Below are 4541 nucleotides of genomic sequence, written 5' to 3' on the forward strand. Positions count from 1 at the left end.
GAACGTAAAATTACCTTACATTGAAAATTTTCCAAACTCCAAATCCCAAACCATCCCGCGAGATTTGATCCGGGATGCTAACCTCACACTCCAGTAACTGATCACCCTCCCACACACAGCACCTTCCCTGGAGCGTTTCTCCCTGTTGCCCTACACAAATCCTTAGATCCGGTACAAAGGGACCAGTGTTAACGCAGTGGTTGGATTTTCCTACCTCTCTGACTTTTTCCATGCTGCTGTCCTTTCTTTTTATTTTATTTAAATTCAATTAATTTACATGTAATGTATTATTTGCTTCAGGGGTACAGGTCTGTGATTCATCAGTCTTATATAATACCCAGTGCTCATTACAACACATACTCTCCCCAGTGTCCATCACCCCACCCCCTCCAGCAACCCTCAGTTTGTTTCCTATGATTAAGCTCCTGTCCTTTCTGTTTGAGATGCCATTCTTGGCCTTTTCCACTTGCAAAATTCTACCCTGTCAATTGGAATTAATATCATAGAGGCCTAATTGAGGTTAAAACAGAATTGGGATGATGGGGAATTGCCAGAAAGTGGCAGGCAGGACAGGGTTGTGATAAAGAACAGGGCTCTTATTTGTGATAAAGAAATCAGGCAACCTTGGATTGCTGCTCCACATAGCAACAGAGTGGCTATTTTCAGATTTCTTAACCTGTCTGCTAAGTGGGGAGGACAGCAGGATAACAGGGCTGCTGTAAGGATTATATGGGAGAGCATTTGGCGCAGAGCTCCAAACACAGTCAACTAGCAGAAGCAGTAACAATGCTAGTAGTTGGATGATGCATGACCTTCAAGTAATAATGATCTCCTTTGTCTCTTCATATTTGTTTCCTATCTCTCTCTCTCTCTCTTTTTTTTTTTTAAGATTTTATTTATTTATTTAACAGAGAGACAGCAAGAGAGGGAACACAAGCAGGGGGAGTGGGAGAGGGAGAAGCAGGCTTCCCGCAGAGCAGGGAGCCCGATGCGGGGCTCGATCCCAGGACCCTGGGATCATGACCTGAGCCGAAGGCAGACGCTTAACCGACTGAGCCACCCAGGGGCCCCAATAAATAAAATCTTAAAAAAAAAGAAAAGAAAGAAAGAAAATGCATGTAACTGGGTTTTCAAAGCACAATGTCGAACTTAAAATATTACTGGGAAATCTGGAGTAGTTGAACCTGCTGGGAATCACAGAGGCCAAACTGCCGGAGGTGTATATCAGAGAATGTCAAAGAGAAAATAAAGCCTTCAAAAAGGCAATCATCAGGCCTTATGTCCAGCCTCTTCTTCATAACCAAAGCAGTACCTGTGGGGTTCAAGTGGCCAGGAGACCACATTAGAGAAGCAGTGTGGCAGTACTTAGGTGAACACCCAGAAAACCTTTGGAAAGACTTGCAGCTGTAAATGACAGCCCAGCTCCAAACAACATCAACACTAAGGGAAATCACTGACTTATGCTCCAGCCACAGACGGAGGTGGCCTGGCACGAGGAACTCGGGCCCTGTGAAGTTGACTCTGGCATCTCTCCGGGGGTTGCTCTCTGCATTGTTTTCCTTCAGACCAGACTGATCCTCCGGCCTACTCTTCCAGAAGTGGCAACTTAACCCTACACAAAACTGAGTTTCTCCTGCTGGTACTTGTTTAGCTGACTTAGGTCATGCTGATGCAATCGGGGAGGCAAAGAAAGAGACACGGGAGTGGGATGCAGTGGTTTTGGATAAAGACAACAGACATCCACTGTGGTCACCAGAAAGAGCCTACCAGAAAAAGGCAATCAGTGGCTACAGTTGGGCTAGGGTCATCTGAGGAATCACAGGGCAAGTGATGATGGGGCGGTGGCTACTGAGGCTAGCCTTCCTTTTGGATGAGGTTATGAAACACAGGATTTAGCGATGGGATGTGCTATTCTGTGTAGACAAGGCACTGGCTTGCATGGGAAACTCTGGTTGGAGTATTTCTCAGGGACTCCAGGAGAACAGATGGCATTCAGTGCTGTCAGGGGTGTGCTGAGTTACATCTCAGAGTTGACAGTTGACTCAAAACTCTGGGTGAGTAAGGGCCCATGTGGACAGGGCGGCTCCCTGTAAAGTCCTATTGACCACTCATTGCTTCAGTCTTCAGCCTTTCCCTATTTTCTTCCTGAATCTTTAGGACCTCTGGGCAGGATATTCCTGGGCAGGAAGGGAAAAGCCATTTGCAGAGGTCAGAGGGGGCAGTGACTCCATGGAGCTGGGAGGTGGCCGGGGTGGCAGCAGGACAGGGCTCAGTCCCAGATGGCTGGCCTCTCTAGGGGAAGCAGACAATGGAGAAGCTCAATTTGGGCGCCCAGTTCTTGGACCTCTGCTCCTCTGTGGCCATATATACATACTGTCTCATCCAGACTCTCACCGAGGCTCCTGACTTCAAATGCAATCTATCCACTGATGACTCTCAAGTTTTTCCTCCAGCTCGAAAGGTCTCTCCCCATACTCCAGTCAGAAATACCCAATTCGATATCTACACTTAGATTTCTAACAGATTTTGTGATCTCCCCCCCCCCAAAAAGAACTTTCATCTCTCCGAGATGTGAGGACAATTCCATTTTTCCAGCGACTTGTGTTAAAAACTGGATGTTACCTTGACTGTTCTTTTTCTGTCTCTCAGTTCTTCACTCAGTGTGTCTAGATCACCATGCCCAACTCCTACTACCTTGACCCAGTCACCTTCTTCCCTGGCCTGCCTCTTATCTGTTTCCCTTACTTCCATTCCTGCTACACTGTGGGTCTGATCCTTTGTAAAGCTTGTCAAATGATGTCCTTCCACTGCTTGGAACCCTTCGATGGCTTCCTATCTCTCTCAGAAAACCAAAATTTTCACAAGGACTTACAAGGTTTTTTGTTTTTGTTTTTGTTTTTGTTTTTAAAGATTTTATTTATTTATTTGACAGAGAGAGACACAGTGAGAGAGGGAACACAAGCAGGGGGAGTGGGAGAGGGAGAAGCAGGCTTCCCGCGGAGCAGGGAGCCTGATGCGGGGCTCGATCCCAGGACCCTGGGATCATGACCTGAGCCGAAGGCAGATGCTCAACGCACTGAGCCACCCAGGCGCCCCTGTTTTTGTTTTTTAAGATTTTATTTATTTGACACAGGGCAAGAGCACAAGCAGGGGGAGCTGCAGGCAGAGGGAGAGGGAGAAGCAGGCTCCCCACTGAGCAAAGAGTCTGATGCCTCCCAGGACGCTGGGATCATGACCTGAGCCAAAGGCAGACTCTTTTTTTTAAGATTTTATTTATTTATTTGACAGAGAGAGACACAGTGAGAGAGGGAACACAAGCAGGGGGAGTGGGAGAGGGAGAAGCAGCCTTCCCCCTGAGCAGAGGGCCCGATGTGGGGCTCGATCCCAGGACCCTGGGATCATGACCTGAGCCGAAGGCAGATGCTTAACCGACTGAGCCACCCAGGCGCCCCCGAAGGCAGACTCTTGACTGACTGAGCCACCCAGGCAACCTGGATTTACAAGTTCTATGTGGTTTTGTTGCTTTCCTTCTCTCTGACCTCAATTTCTCTTTCCTTCATTCACCCCACTCCAGCCACACGTGCCTCCTTCTGCTTCTGAAACACCTGAGCATGTTCGCAGGGGAATTTTCCAGCTGTTCTTCCCTTTGCCTGAACACTTTCCCCCCAGACATCTAATTGGCTGACTTCCTCACCTTCTTCAGGCTTTTGCTCAAAAAGTCACCTCCACTAGTCATTTCCCTTGGCCATTCTATTCAAAATTGCAACCCTGGGGCACCTGGGTGGCTCCATGGGTTAAGCATCTGCCTTCCGTTCGGGTCATGATCCCAGGGTCCTGGGACCAAGCCCCACATTGGGCTCCCTGCTCAGCAGGGAGCCTGCTTCTCCCCCTCCCTCTGCCTCTCTCCCTTGCTCCTGCTCTCTCTCTCCCTCATGCTCTCTCTCTCAAATAAAATCTTAAAAAAAAAAAATTGCAGGGGCGCCTGGGTGGCTCAGTTGGTTAAGCGACTGCCTTCGGCTCAGGTCATGATCCTGGAGTCCTTGGATCGAGTCCCGCATCGGGCTCCCTGCTCAGCAGGGGGTCTGCTTCTCCCTCTGACCCTCCCCCCTCTCATGTGCTCTCTCTCTCCTCTCATCCTCTCTCAAATAAATAAATAAAATCTTTAAAAAAAAAAAAATTGCAATCCCAATTCCCATCACCCCTTCCAGCTTTCCTTTTGTCAGTAGCACCTACCAGCCTCTGACCCCCCCCGTATATTTTATTTATCACTTTGTATCCTCAACACCTGGAGCACGACCTGGGATGTGGAAGGTGCTGAATGAATGAATGGACGAAGGAAGCTGGCCGGGGCATGGGGAGCTCGGCCTCTTTACCGCAGTCACTTCCAATCATAGGCTGGCCGACCAAGTGGCTGACCTGTCGCAGGGAGAGACAAGCTAAGGCCCAAGAGCTGCAGATGCTGCCAAGGTCGCCCCGAGGGCGCGGACAGCGGGGGGGCGGGCGGGGCGGGGCGGGGCGGACGCTGCGCCTGCGCCATAAAG

Source organism: Halichoerus grypus, chromosome 15 (assembly GCF_964656455.1).
Source record: "Halichoerus grypus chromosome 15, mHalGry1.hap1.1, whole genome shotgun sequence".
In the NCBI taxonomy this organism is placed as follows: domain Eukaryota; kingdom Metazoa; phylum Chordata; class Mammalia; order Carnivora; family Phocidae; genus Halichoerus; species Halichoerus grypus.